Raw genomic sequence first — 15,393 nt, 5'->3', positions numbered from 1 at the left:
CCAGCATCTGCAGTTCTTTCTTAAACATAGAGGTTCTGCTGAGGGGATTTGAGCAGCTAGGCACTAAATTGAAAAGCAAAACCAAAAAGGTAATAATCTCTGGATTGCTCCCTGAGCCACCTGCAAATTGGCATTGGGTTGAGAAGATGAGAGTTGAACGTGTGGCTCAAAGACTGGTGTGGACGAAGTGGGTTTGAATTTGTGTAACTTTGGCACCAGTATTAGGAAAGGAGGGAACTGTTCCAAAGGGACGGACTCCACTTGGACCCGACTGGAACCAGACTCCCGGCAAACTGTATAACAGGGCCATAGATAGAGCTTTAAACTAAATAGTGGGGGTCAACATATTGGAAGTGTAAAGGTGGAGTTAATGGGAAGGAGAGTGCAGGCGAGGCTAATGAAGAATCCAGAAGTAACAGGACAAGGAGTTTAAGGAGTAAGAGACTAGAGTCAGGTTAAATCGGGACCAATGTGAGAAGAGGGGTGATGAATACCAAAGTTCTATTTGAATGCACATCATTTATGCAGTTTGTAACACAGTTAGCAATTGGTACGTGCAATGTTCTGGGCCTTATGGTGTCACGGCTGAGAGAGAATCGGAGCTTGGAGATGAATATCCAAGATTACACGTCCTATCGAAAAAGAAAGACAGGTGGGCAGAGGGGGTGGGGTAGCTCCTCTGGTAAGGAATAAAATTCAGTCCTTATCAAGGCGTAACAGGGTAACATAGGATCAGAAGAGGTAGAATCTTTGTGGCTAGAGCTAAGAAACTGTAAGGGTAAAAAGACCCCGATGGGAGTTATTTAAAGGCCCCAAAACAGTAGCCAGGATATAGGGTCAGGAAATACAATTGGCATGTAAGAAAGGCAATGTTACAATGGTCAAGGGGGATTTCAATATGCAGGTAGACTGGGAAATCAGATTTGGAAGGTGCCTACGCAATGGTTTCTTAGAGCTACTTGTAGTTGAGTCTACCAGGGAAAAGACAATTCTGGATTTAGTATTGTGTAATGAACAGGATTTGATTAGGGAGCTTAAGGTAATGTAACCACTAGATGGTGATGAATATCGGGGGGGGGAGAGTTGTTGCCAAATCGTACTGATTGTGTTTTGTTGATGAAGGAGTCAAGGATCTAGGGAAGTCCAGGACAAGGGGTCACAGCTTAAGGATAAGGGGGAAATCCTTTAAAACCGAGATGAGAAGAACTTTTTTCACACAGAGAGTGGTGAATCTCTGGAACTCTCTGCCACAGAGGGTAGTTGAGGCCAGTTCATTGGCTATATTTAAGAGGGAGTTTAATGTGGCGTTTGTGGCTAAGGGGATCAGGGTGTATGGAGAGAAGGCAGGTACGGGATACTGAGTTGGATGATCAGCCATGATCATATTGAATGGCGGTGCAGGCTCGAAGGGCCGAATGGCCTACTCCTGCACCTAATTTCTATGTTTCTATGTTTCTATCTAGACCAGAGGGATTCGCAGAGACCCAGTTCCCCAACTTGGTAACGGGTTTAATCTTATAGAAACTTACAACATTTTTAGGTGGTTGGACAGGCTAGATGCAGGAAGATTATTCCCAATGTTGGGGAAGTCCAGGACAAGGGGTCACAGTTTAAGGATAAAGGGGACCTTTGGGACCGAGATGAGAAAAAAAAATTTCACGCAGAGAGTGGTGAGTCTCTGGAACTCTCTGCCACAGAAGGTAGTTGAGGCCAGTTCATTGGCTATATTTAAGAGGGAGTAAGATGTGGCCCTTGTGGCAAATGGGATCAGTGGGCATGGAGAGAAGGCAGGTACAGGATACTGAGTTGGATGATAAGCCATGATCATATTGAATGGCGGTGCACGCTCGAAGGGCCGAATGGCCTACTCCTGCACCTATTTTCTATGTTTCTATGTTTCTGTGTTTCTTTGTTTAGAGCAAATTATGGTGTTGATTGCTGAGCTGTAGTCTATGAGCTACAGCCTAACGTTAGTGTTTAAATTGTCCATGTTGTCCAGTGCAGTGGAGAGCCAGCAAAATCATATACTCCATTGATTTATTAAGGAAAATTGCAACGTATCCAGGTTCTTGCTGAGGTTCTATGTGCCATAATCAACCTCTCAAAGTACTTCATCATCATGGACATTAGTGACACCAGTTGGAAGTCATTGTGCCTTTACTCTTCATGGGTACCAGTATTATTGATGCCCTTTTAAAGCAGGTGGGAACTTCACACCTCCGTAGTGAGAGGGTGAAGATGTCAACAAAAACTTCATGCAGGTTTTGAGAACACATTCAGGTACAGATGCTTTCCAAGGGTTCACCTTCCTGAAGGATCTTCACTTGATGACCAGGAGATAAGGTAGGTCCAGGCGGACTGAGCAAAGGTGTTCAGCGAAACGATAGCCCAGTCAATGTTTGGTCTCGCCAATGTATAAGGGTCCACAACTTGAACAACTGATACAGTAAATGAGGTTGGAGGAGGTGCAAGTGAACCTCTGCCTCACCTGAAAGGACTGTCAGCGTCCCTGGACAGAGTCGAGAGAGGAGGTATAGGGACAGGTTTAGGCGAATTTATGGAGATTGGGGAATGGTCCCCTATCAATAGACAATAGGCAATAGGTGCAGGAGTAGGACATTTGGCCCTTCGAGCCAGCACCGCCATTCAATGTGATCAAGGCTGATCATGCCCCAATAAGTACCCCGTGCATCTCCCCATATCCCCCTGACTCCACTATTTTTAGAATTAGAAGCTACCAGACCACCGCGGCCTGCAGGGGGCGCATCAAGCCAGTCCCTACTCATCCACCATGACTGAACGCAGAACCCAGCGGGCCATGGTCTGCAGGGGGGAACGGAGGCGGCCTCTGCTCATCCCCTGAAGACCAGAGATTGGAAGGATGGAGCTGGCGGCGATGACGGAGGTGATGGGTGAGGACCTAGGCCGGTTGACAGGATCTACTGCACCTTGCAGGTCGGCCACGGGAAGCACCCCTAGGGCACAAAGGTGCATGGACGAGGAGAAGAACTTGGTTCGCTGGTCGATCCACACGTCCAAGGAAGGTATGGCTGAGCCTGGGCTCACCTGAAAATTGTGACAAAACTTGGTGCAGAGAAGAATAGGTGCAGGTATTGGCCATTCAGTCCTTCAAGCCGGCACCGCCATTCATTATGATCATGGCTGATCATCTAAAATCAGTACCCTGTCCCTGCTTTTTCCCCATATCCCTTGATTCCTTTAGCCCTAAGAGTTAAATCAAACTCTTGCCTCTTGCATGCAGGCTCAGTGGACTATATTGTACACTTTGCTAATCAGAGATTGAGCTTAGGCATGGTGATACTTTACTGGACTGCATGTAAGACAATAATTTCAGTGTTCATTTGCACGTGACAAGAAAAGCATTGTTAAATCATTGAACTACTAATAAACAGAATAAGATTCCTAATATGATAATACAATCAAATGTTACCAATTAAAATTATAAATGATATCCTTATTAAACTTGAGACAAAAGGAACTGCAGATGCTGGTTTACATAAAAAGACACAAAGTGCAGGATTAACACTGTGCCAGGCAGCATATCTGGAGAACATGAATAGGTGACATTTCGGGTCAGGACATGAATAGGTGACATTTCGGGTCAAACTGATTGACAGAAGATTGTCTGTCTGAAGAAGAATCAGTCTGAAGAAGGGTTCCAACCCAAAACGTCACTTGTCTAGCTGCCTGACCCTTGAATTACTCCAACACGTGTAGGAAGGAACTGCAGATGCTGGTTTATAACAAAGATAGACACAAAAAGCTGTAGTAACTCAGCGGGACAGGCAGCATCTCTGGAGAGAAGGAATAGGTGACGTTTTGGGACGAGACCCTTCTTCGGACTCCAACACTTAGTTTCCCTCCTTATTAAAATATCTGCAATCTTTGACATATTTGACCATGCCACCTTCCTCCATTGTCATCTAATGTTCATCCGAGTGGGATTGTTCTCATCTAGTTTTGCTCTTAGCTACACTTAATAAATATGCTTCATTTACTACTTTTTACTATTTCCTTAAATGCAGAACTTGATCTCAGGTTAGAAATGTACAATGACTGCACTGAGACCTACTCCGTTAATACCTCTTTCAATCCCTTCGCTGTAATACTGCTTATCCTGAGTGATTCACAAGTCCCTGTGTCTAAACTTTCCGAAGAGATTAACCTGCTACAAAGTCCATTCCTTCATATTGATTTCTTCGCCTTCCACATTGGTGATCACAAGATGATTCACAATCCTACTTTTGTTAAACTCAAATTCAAACTATCCCAAACTATATAAATAAATCAAATTAAACATGTTATGAGCAACTTCACTTTATGATCAAATGGTTAGAATGAGGAATTTGTTACCAAATAGTCAAATTGTGTAACTTTGATGTCAATAAAGGGAAACTGGGAGTGCATGAGGAAGAAAGGAATTGAAAGATATTCAGATAATCTGGTAACATTCTCTGGTCCGGCTGAGTTAATCCAGCATTTTTGTTTACCTTCGATTTTCAAGCATCAGCAGGAAGATCTTAAACCTGACTACACATTGTTGCCATCTTTTGAATTAAGATTGAATCTATTTTTGCTCTCTTCCAAAGACTACTTGAATCAGAATGAAACTTCTGCCAGTATCTTAGTTAACAATGCTGCAATAAAAAGCACTTTAACTAATCAATTATCTAAATACTCTGTTCATGTATGTTTCTTTCTTTCACTGTATGCCATGTCATTGAAGTGTTTTGAATATATATTTCCCTAACTGAGCAAATGATTAAACCTTTATAGAACAGGGGTTTTATAAGACCAAGAGAACGCATTGGTAGAGTTGCTGTCTTACTGAGCCCGGGCTCGATCCTGACTACAGGTGCTGTCTGTATGGAGTTTGTACATTCCCCCCGTAACCATGTGGGGTTTTCCCGGGTACTCCAGTTTCCTCCCACAAGACGTGCAGGTTTGTAGGTTAATTGGCTTCTGTATAATTCAACAGTTTCCCTAGTGTGCGTAGGATAGTGTTAATATGCTGGAAATGTTGGTCGGTGTGGACTCTGTGGGCCAAAGGGCCTGCTTCCACACTGTATCTCTAAATTAAATTAAATTAAACTAAACTAAATTAAACTAAACTTAACTAAACTAAACTAAACTATACTAAGCAAAAAGTAGCTGATACTGTTGGCTAGAATGCTGAAACCATATAATTGATCAATGCTGCATTCCACAAATTTGTGTTATATAGTTCAGTAATATATTTTATGTTTCAAGTAAAGATGGATACAGACAAGCCTAAAGTCAAGTCTATGTTAAACTAATTTGAAATTTTGCTGAACAATGTATCACTCTGCAGTTACTGCTTCATCTCTTTAATTATAAATATAGCGTGGAAAGAGGCCCTTCGGCCCACTGAGTCCGCACTGACCCCCTTCATTAACACTACCCTACACACATTTACATTTGTACCAAGCCAATTAACTGACAGACCTGGAGGTCTTTGGAGTGTAGGAGGAAACTGAAGATCTCGGCGAAAACCCACGCGGTCACGATGAAAAAGTATAAACTCCGTACAGACTACACCCGAAGTTGGGATCAAGCCTGGGTCTCCGGCGCTGCGCCAAGAGTCAAGAGAGTTTTATTGTCATGTGTCCCAGATAGGACAATGAAATTCTTACTTGCTGCAGCACAACAGAGTATGGCAACATAATACAAAATGGAAGATAGAAGTTCAGTGTGTCTATAGACCATAGACCATATATATACAATAAATAAACAGATATAGTGCAATAATAATAATCTGTTGTAGTTCACAGCTTATTTGATGTCATGTTTAATCGCCTGATGGCTGTAGGGAAGAAACTGTTCCTGAAACTGGACGTTACAGATTTCAGGCTCCTGTACCTTCTTCCCGATGGCAATGGTGAGATGAGTTTGTGGCCACGGTAGTGTGGGTCTTTGATGATGTTGGCTGCCTTTTTGAGGCAGCGACTGCGATAGATCCCTTTGATGGTGGCGGGGGGTCAAAATCGATGATGGACAGGGCAGTGGTCACAACTTTCTGCAGTCTTTTCTGCTCCTGGACATTCAAGTTGTCAAACCAGGCCACGATGCAGCCAGTCAGTATGCTCTCTACTGTACACCTGTAGAAGTTCGAGAGAATCCTCCTTGACATACTGACTCTCCATAATCTTCTCAGGAAGTAGACGCGCTGATGTGACTTCTTTATAATTGCATCAGTGTTCTGGGGCCAGGAAAGATCTTCGTAAATATGCACGCCGAGGAATTTGAAGTCTTTGACTCTTTCCACCATATAAACAGGATTGTGGGTCCCTATCCTTCCCCTTCCAAAGTCTATAATCAGTTTCTTGGTTTTACTGGTGTTGAGAGCCAGGTAGATGTGCTGGCACATTTGGTCAATCAGCCGATCTATACTCTGACTCATCACCCTGTGATTCATCCCACAACAGTGGTATGTTCGATCCCCACTGGGCCGCTTTTCTAAATTTTCTTCGACAATTTACGGGATTAGTTCACCATATCCATAACTTTCTTATATGTCCACCCCTTGCAATATCCTATAGCTCAAACCTTGACTTAAAAAAGCATTGGACCCACTAGACTATTTTTTTTTTGTAGTCTGGTTGCTTTCTTTTTGATTTTTGTCCTTCTTTTCAAGAATATGTATGTTTTGTATATTCAGTGCCTTCAATGTGCACCATGCCCTCTTCCTACCTACACTCCCCCACCCCCCCTTGATGTGTTACCCTTGTTGGATAGCAATAATCACTGCTGCAAGTCTTATCTCGACTTGTCATCCACTTCTGAGAACAAGATGGTGACCCAACCCATTTGCAGAATCTGGAGAGATGGGTGGCCAGGGGTGGGGACTCAGATAAAGGAAGGGTCTTCTTCAGTCCCTAATTAGATGAGTGTGATTTATGATCACGCCACAGGATATTAAAAGAACTTCACCCCCTCTAAAATATTTTTTGTATATTTCTTGCACTTTATGCCACGTCATTAAAGTGTTCTAAATATAAATTTCCCTTTCTGAGCAGATTATTACATTTTTATAGAACAGGAGTGTTATAGGACCAAGTGATGCAGTGGAATGGCAGAGAGGTAAGAGATAAGAAATTGTTTAAGAGATTTGTAAGATATTGTTTCTCACATTTTTTTCAAAAATAAATCTTGTCAAGTAGGTAATGTAGATGCACTTTCAATTGATTAGCAGAATAGTTTCTTTTTTAGAATCCTTGCATTTTGACACAATTTGCTCATGACTCTTTTGACATTTCTATTGCACAATGTATATTATGATATAACTTCAATTTACCATTTACATGTGGCTGGACTATGGGTGCTCTGGCTTCTATCCATTCCTGATGGAAGGTGAGCAATGAACCTCTCAGCTTATCCAGACAGACGGCATCAGCACTGGTCAGACTAGTGAGTTGCCCATTATAAATAGAGATTTTTGCAATGAAATCAACCCTCACTATGAACATCAAGCTGTAAATGGAATGAGGATTACCTCAAGTGCCATTAGACAGAGCAAAGACGATATAAATAAAGCTTATAGCCTGACACCTTGGGAATGTGAATGTGTTTTATCGTATCTTGCTATTAGTTGAATCAGTTTGATAGTGGTGGCTGTCTACAAGTAGAAGCTTCAATTAGAAAATTTAGCGAGATTCATTCAGCACTTATTTTGACCTCCATGTGCACCTCCAGATGGCAGGAAACAACTGCAGTCATCTGTTGCCCAAAATAATTGGGTTTACTATTCTCCTAGAGCCTAACGTGGGAAGACACCGAAGCAGAATTCGGAGTGAGCTGGGAAGTTCATTAAAAGGCATGCGGTGGAAAATCAATTTAACTTCCCTGCTTGAGTCAGGAGCATGTCATGACAGTGCAGTTGCATTCTTCTGAAAGAGAATCTTTATGAGCAAGGCAGGGGCCAGATGTTCTGCCAATAAATTTAAGACAGATTGCAGATTTAAACAGAAATATTACAGTATCTACCTCTCAATGATCTCTACATTTTGACGGCTTCCCATTGCCTAAGGCCTGGAAAAAGTCACAGAATTGTGGTATGGTAAAAGCAGGTGACTCCACAAGATTTGGAATTTGCTCTTGAATGCTCTTTTGTTAAAATGTACACCAAGTTTAAAAAATAAAATGATATGTGTTGCCGATTACAGGGTAAAAAAGCATTTTAGTTATTTTAGCTCTGAATGTAAACAAGAGCCGTACCCCTAATATCACTGCTAGTAATTGCTTCTGAAGATAGATACAGAATGCTGGAGTAACTCAGCGGGTCAGGCAGCATCTCTGGAGAGAAGGAATGGGTGGCGTTTCAGGTCGAGACGTGTCTATCTTTGGTATAAACTAGCATCTGCAGTTCCTTCCTACATATTATGGGCACTCTTTACAAGGCCAATTAACCTATAAACCTGCATGTCTTGGAATGCGGTAGAAAGCCAGAGCACCTGGAGAAACCCACATGGTTCCAGAATGAACAATCAAACCTGAGTCTCTGGTGCTGTGAGGTATCAACTTCACTGGTGTATCACTACAATGCCTGATTATTGGATTATTATTTTGCTTCAATGTTTTGGATTGCATATGTTTTTGGTTGACTTCTTCCAAAGATTTTTGAGTCTTTTTAAATTCTTTACTTAAATATGTAATACTCTAACAAATCTCTCATTTGCAGCTTTTACTGTATCAGATCTCTGTCTTGGCTTTGCCAAAATTGAAAGTCTGTCGGGGTATGGATTCTAATCACGGAGATTCACAGCCCAGGCAAAATGTGGGCCAGAACCTTGGATTCAAGAGTGTTGTGATTCTAGTTAGAAGATCTGGTTCAGAATGTTCTGACTCTGCATCTCAAAAGAAAATTAAATGGAGACAGTTGAGGTGTCTACCAGCTGAGGGAAATCATTAGATGTACTGGAAGGAAAATATATGTGAGATACTTTAGGGACAAGTAGATTTCTCAGAGTAACAGGAAGAAAGTGATCTGACACTTGCTGTGGAGGCAATGGATCCTGGTCAATAGTTTATCCCAGAAATGTCAGCAGAGTTGTAACGAAGAGGACAATCATCTGCTTTGATCAGTCTTTTTGACACCTTACGCTTCCATATCTCTAGACTCCCTCTCCCCTGACTCTCAATCTGAAGAAGGGTCTCAACCCGAAATGTCACCCATTCCTTCTCTCCAGAGATGCTGCCTGTCCCGCTGAGTTACTCCAGCTTTTTGTGTCTTGCTCCCTTACTTATTTGGTAGTAATGCCCTTAGGTCATACGTCTCAACCCTTCCTTGATTTTGTTATTGACTCAGAGCATCGTTTTCCTCCCATGGGCATATACTTGACCTGCAGAGTATTTTTTCTGTACCTTTTTTAAATTTCAATTTTTGTTAGTTGCAATATTTTGCTTTGTAACTGTTATATATATTTACATTTGACTTTGGGATTTAAGAAGCTTTTAGATAGGCACGTGGAAATGCAGGGATTGGAGCGATATGGGTCATCTGCAGACAGAGGAGATGAGTTTAGCTTGGCATCATGTGCAGCATAGCCATTGTGGGATGAAGAGTCGATTCCTGTGCTATTCAGTTCTATGTATTTATTCAACATTTGGAGAAAACATACCAATATGATATTGGTAAAAATCCATAGGATTTAACAGTGCAGTGATTTCTAATTGAAGAATATGACGATGTATTCCCTTGCTGCCACGGACGAAACAATTCCTTTCTTATCCAATCTGCAAAACAATGGCCCAGGGAACCCTGAATTCAAGATGGACACAACAAGCTGGAGTAACTCAGCGGGTGAGGCAGCATCTCTGGAGAAAAGGAATGGGTGATGTTTCAGGTCGAGACCCTTCTTCAGACTGAGATTCAGGGGAAAGGGAAACGGGAGATATAGACAATGATGTAGAGAAATGTGGATCAAATGAATGAAAGATACGCAAAAGAGTAACGATGATAAAGGAACCAGGCCATTGTTAGTTGTGGGCTAGGTGAAAATGAGTTACAGACAATGAGACTCAACAAGACGACAGTGAAACTAATACAATGACAAGGGTAGTGGAGGGATGGAGAGAGAGCAGATGCAAGGTTTACTTGAAATTAGAGAAATCAATATTCATATCGCTGGGGTGTAAGCTGCCTAAGCGAAGTATGAGATGGTGTTCCTCCAATTTTCCCTGGGCCTCACTCTGACAACAGAGGAGGCCCAGGACAGAAAGGTCAGTGTGGGAATGGGATGGGAAATTAAAGTGTTTGGCAACCGGGAGATCAGGTAGGCCAAGTTGGACTGATCCTGAACCCAGTCTTGGCCCAGACTCACTGATCACTATCCCCGCATGCATGCACCTATAGTTTCTGTATGTCGAAGGAAGTAGAAACAGGAGTTCCATATCTGGCAGGTAAGTGAAGAGTATGTTAAGTTTAGTTTAGTTTAATTTAGAGACACAGCGCGGAAACGGGCCTTTCGACCCACCGAGTCCATGCCAACCAATGATCCCCGCATTATAACACTATCCTACACACATTAGTGACAATTTACATTTTCACCAAGCCAATTAACCTACAAACCTGTACATCTTTGGAGTATGGGAGGAGACCTGAGCACTCGGTGAATATGCACATGGTCACGGGGTGAACATAAAACTCCGTACAGGCAGTACCCATAGTTGGGATCGAACCCGGGTCTCTGGTGCTGTAAGGCAGCAACTCTACCGCTGTGCCACCGTGCTGCCCCTCAAGCTCAAATTGCTTGTAGTGAGTGAGTATGTTTCTGGCAGCTTATTCTGAAGCCCTGTTCTGCCGTTTTCCCATGCAGCCTTTGGTCTGCTGTCAGAGGTTTTTCTGACTATTTTATGTCTCTGATAGTCACAGACAATTAAATTCTGTTTAAATTGCTTGATATAATTAAGATGTTTAAATTATTAATTTTTTTTTAGAATTCATTAAAGGATATGTTCAAACATTAAAATAAAGTGAGTATGGCAACTTACCTGAACTTACCTTTGCATAGGTGAGTGACCACAATTAATGAAACAGAGAGGCCAATGTGCACCAACTCACCTTATAAGAGGATGGATCCACACATAGTGAAATTGGAGTAGCCTTTCAGCCCATCGGCTGTTGCATACAGCACATAATCCTCCGGCATTTTTGCCACCTCCAACGGGATCCCACCACTGGCCACATCTTCCCATCTCCACCCCTTTCCATTTACCACAGGAACGATTGCCTCCGCAACTCCCTGGTCAACTCGTCCCTTCCCACCCAAACCACCCCCTCCCCAGGTACTTTCCACCTGTAACCGCAGGAGATGCTACGCCTGTCACTATACCTCCCCTCTCGACTCCGTCCAAGGACCCCCCACAGTCTTTTCAGGTGATGCAGAGGTTAATTTGCAGCTCCTGCAACCTCATCTACTGTATCCGCTGTTCCAGGTGCAGACTCCAATAGATCAGTGAGACCAAGCTCAGGCTCGGCGATCGATTTGCTGAACACCTCCCCTCAGTCCGTCTAAACCTACATGATCTCCCGTTTGCTAAACACTTTAACTTTCCCTCCAATCCCACACTGACCTTTCATTCCTGGGCCTCTTCCCTTGTCAGAGTGAGCCCCAGCTCAAATAGAAGAAACAGCACTTCAAATTTCGCCTGGGTAGCTTACACCCCAGTGGTATGAACATTGATTTCTCTCATTTCAAGTAATCCTTGCTTTCCCTCTCTCTCCTTTCCCCCCCCTTTCCTAGTTTTTAGACTGTCCCCCAGTTGTCACCTTCTCCATGCTCACAATGATCTATTCTACATTTTCCTTGAATCTGCAACTCTTCTGATGTCCCTTTTTCACACTTTACCCTTCCTTATTTCCGTGTCTCCCTCTCCCCTGACCCTCAGTCTGAAGAAGGGTCTCGAACCAAAACATCACTCATTCCTTCGGTCTAGAGATGTTGCCTGTCCCGCTGAGTTACTCCAGCATGTTGTGTCTATCTGTGGTGAAATTGGACCTTTTCTTCTGCGGATTGCTGCTGTGGCAGTCACCGCAAGGTTGATTCTAGCAGCACGGGATTCATTCATACTGGGCTTTGACCATCAGCATGTCTACGACTGTTGTATCTACACCTGCACAGAAACCGAGACATCCTGATATGCAATTGTCCCTGTAGAATAATGAGGTAGACAATAAGGAAAGCAGAAACCATGTGTGTAAGTAAAAACACTTCAACTTCTTTAAGGACAGATTTTATTCATATCCGGGTGCCTGAACAATTTTGAGAAGCTAACGCACAGCGCAAATCTCAGGTGTTTCTCGGTGCAGTTATTTTTTAACTTGTCGCACAGAATCTGAAGTCTGTTGCATCAGGTCACCTTGTTCCACCGGCCAGCAAGCAGCAAATGGCTTTTTAATGATGAAGTATTTGGATAGCTTGAGGCAGGATCCTATGGTTTTAATGAAGCTTCTGACAGCATGTGATGTATCTTTGGCAAGGCGTTTGACATCCATGAATGTGAGGCAGTGCTATCTTCGAATCTCCACTGTTCCGAGCTGAGCAGGTGATGTTGTTCTACATCAGTGGTTGTGCCTCTCTGATTTGTTGAGTCTTTGTTTGGGCAACAGAGGTTAGTGGTGCGGTAACCTCATCTCTTGCACAAGAAATGTTAGCTCATCATCAGGAACTCTCTCGGGCGGCATAGTGGCACAGCGATAGAGTTGCTGCCTTGCAGCACTTCAAGAGACCCGGGTTCGATCCCGACTACGTGTGCTTGTCTGTACAGAGTTTGTAAGTTCTCCCCGTGACCTGCATGTGTTTTCTCTTGAGTTCTTCCGTGACCTCCCACACCCCAAAGATATACAGGTTTATAGGTTAATTGGCTTGGTATGAATGTAAATTGTCCCTAATATGTGTAGGGTAGTGTTAATGTGCGGGGATCGCTAGTTGATGTGGACACAGTGGGCCGAAGGGCCTGTTTCCGTGCTGTATCTCTAACCTAAACTAAACTAATCTCGTCTCTTTCGATTCTTCACCCACACCCGCCAAAAGCAGAGCCCATTTGGAATGTGTGTGTTCCTCAATTTACATATTATTAACCATAGCCACATCATTATTTGCATCTCAGTTCTGATTACTGTGCAGAACGCTGCTTTGCAATGTGCATGTGTTAAGGAGGAAAATAGTAACTTTGAGCATGTAATTGTCGAGTAATTAAATGTATTTTTTCCAGCAGGTTAAACATAATCATAGCATTGACAGCTTTCTGGTGCAGAAAATGTTCTCCCCAATTATTTTTTTCTGTTTTCTTTCTTACCTCAGTTTTAAATTCCTCCACTAATGTCAACACCATAAGCTGAAGTTGAAGCAGAGACAGGCAGCATCTCTGGAGAAAAGGAATGGGTGACGTTTCAGGTCGAGACCCCTCTTCAGACACAAAATGCTGTAGTAACTCAGTGGGTCAGACGGCATCTTTGTAAAAAAGGAATGGGTGACAATAGACAATAGGCGCAGGAGTAGGCCATTCGGCCCTTCGGGGCAGCACCACCAATCACTGTGATCATGGCTGATCATCCACAACCAGTACCCCGTTCCTGCCTTCTCCCCCCCCCCCCCCCCCCCCCTTGACTCCGCTATCTTTAAGAGCTCTATCTAACTATCTTTAAGAGCTCGATCTAATGTTTCGGGTTGAGACCATTCTCCAGTCTGAAGAAGGGTCTCGACCTGAAATGTCACCTATTTCCTTTCTCCAGAGATGCTGTCTGACCCGCTGAGTTACTTCAACTTTTTGTGTCTATCTTCGGTTTAAACCAGCATCTGCAGTTCCTTCCTACACAATTTTGCTGTTGACTGGTTCACCAACCTTGCCTCATCTGATTGCTCTAAAGTTCAAACAAAAAAGGGTAGTTGCAACCCTTGTGTCTATTTTTATTTTGGAAAGTGGAAGATGTAAACTGAATGGTTCTCAGGAAAAAACAAACATCATTCAGCTGGCAGTGAAGAAAATAAATGGCATGTTGGCCTTCACAGTGAGAGGATTTTAGTATAGGAACATGGAGGTCCTACTGCAGTTTTACAGGGCCCTGGTGAGACCACACCTGGAGTATTGTGTGCAGTTTTGGTCTCCTAATTTGAGGAAGGACATTCTTGCTATTGAGGGAGTGCAGCATAGGTTCACCAGGTTGATTCCTGGGATGGCGGGACTGACATATGATGAAAGAATTGCTCAAATGAGCTTGTATTCACTGGAATTTAGGATGGGAGGGTATCTTATAGAAACATATAAAATCCTTAAAGGATTGGACAGGCAGGAAAAATGTTCCCGATATTGGGGGAGTTTAGTACCAGTTTAAGAATAAGGGGTAGGCCATTTAGGACCATGAGGACAAACCTTTTCATGCATAGAATTGTGAACCTGTGGAATGCTCTGCCATGGAAGGCAGTGGATACCAATTCTTAGGGCTAACGGAATTAAGGGATAAGGGGGGAGAAAGCAGGAATGGAGTACTGATTTTGGATAATCAGCCATGATCATATTGAATGGCTCTAAGAGCCGACTGGCCTACTCCTGCACCTATTTTCTATGTTTCTATGTTTACTTACAGTATACAAATACCCTTCAGGGAGTAGGTAAAAAACACAGAGAGAGGAGAATGAATGGGGACAGACCGAGACTCCACAGTCCCAGAGGATTTAACTTAGGTTGGCATGTCAAATGATTTATCCTGGATAAAAGAAACTATAACTTCAGAACTAACATATTTTCTGGCACATTGACTTTTCGTTTCATTGCTAAAGGTCAGTTGAAAAACAAAACTTCTGAACTGACATTTTGAAAGTGATATATCTGCATTTTCAGCTAATGTAGAAATATTTCTCTGTTTAAAGGGACTGTAGGAACAATTCATCTCTTTTTTCAGGTTGCTCTACACAGCCTTTAGTTCAATGAAACAGTCAAAGAATTGTGCATCTTAAGCTTTGTCTGCCATCACATTGATTGCTGACGTTACTATGGCTACATGTGGCCTGTATATCAACTTGATTGTAAACCTTTCCCGGAGAGAACCTCTCTTCTGGCAAAAGGAAGCAAAGAATTTGTGCTTTAGGCAATAGTACTGTGCACACACCTGAAGAAAGTAACAATCGACTCACATGCTCATCGGAATTAATTGTGTTTACACACCACCGATGACTTGTTGCACGGAATACTTAACTTAAAAGGACCTTTAAAGTGGTGTTATTGATGATCTAAATATTATATAAAGATGTCAGACAAAAAGTAAGCCATGTGTCTGGATCTTAAAACATATTCATGTTTTATGCCCTTTATTTTTTTTTTAAATAAAAGCATATATCATGTTTTTGAAACCAA

The sequence above is a fragment of the Leucoraja erinacea genome, chromosome 6 (assembly GCF_028641065.1).
Source record: "Leucoraja erinacea ecotype New England chromosome 6, Leri_hhj_1, whole genome shotgun sequence".
NCBI lineage: Eukaryota > Metazoa > Chordata > Chondrichthyes > Rajiformes > Rajidae > Leucoraja > Leucoraja erinaceus.
Note: the sequence above shows the minus strand (reverse complement) of the source record.